At 51.8% G+C, this 299-nt stretch overlaps 1 protein-coding gene across 1 annotated transcript in view; it reads left to right on the forward strand.

Annotated features, from left to right (window-relative positions):
* Positions 1 to 299, forward strand: part of ITGA11 (integrin subunit alpha 11) — a 48,734-nt gene that overhangs the window by 24,092 nt on the left and 24,343 nt on the right. The window lies entirely within an intron of this gene.

Raw genomic sequence — 299 nt, forward strand, 5'->3', positions numbered from 1 at the left:
TGCTGAAAAGTCTGTCCCCATCTTTCTTGTAAGCCACCTTTAATTACTGAGAGGTGCAATAAGGTCTCCCTGGAGCCTTCTCCTCTCCAGGTTCAACAACCCCAACTCTCCCAACCATTCTCCACAGGAGAAGGTCTCAGGGAGCTCCATTGCCCAGAGTTCCTGATGTGGAGGAATGACTGGGTTAGGCAGAGGTGGTGTCACAGCTAAACAACATCAGCGTCAACAGAAAGACAGGGCTGCCTGGGGGCTGCTCCCACTTTCTGGGCTGTGACATGGGAAACGAAAGCAACACAGAA

Source organism: Antrostomus carolinensis, unplaced genomic scaffold (assembly GCF_000700745.2).
Source record: "Antrostomus carolinensis isolate BGI_N321 unplaced genomic scaffold, ASM70074v2 scaffold18866, whole genome shotgun sequence".
Classification (NCBI taxonomy): Eukaryota; Metazoa; Chordata; class Aves; order Caprimulgiformes; family Caprimulgidae; genus Antrostomus; species Antrostomus carolinensis.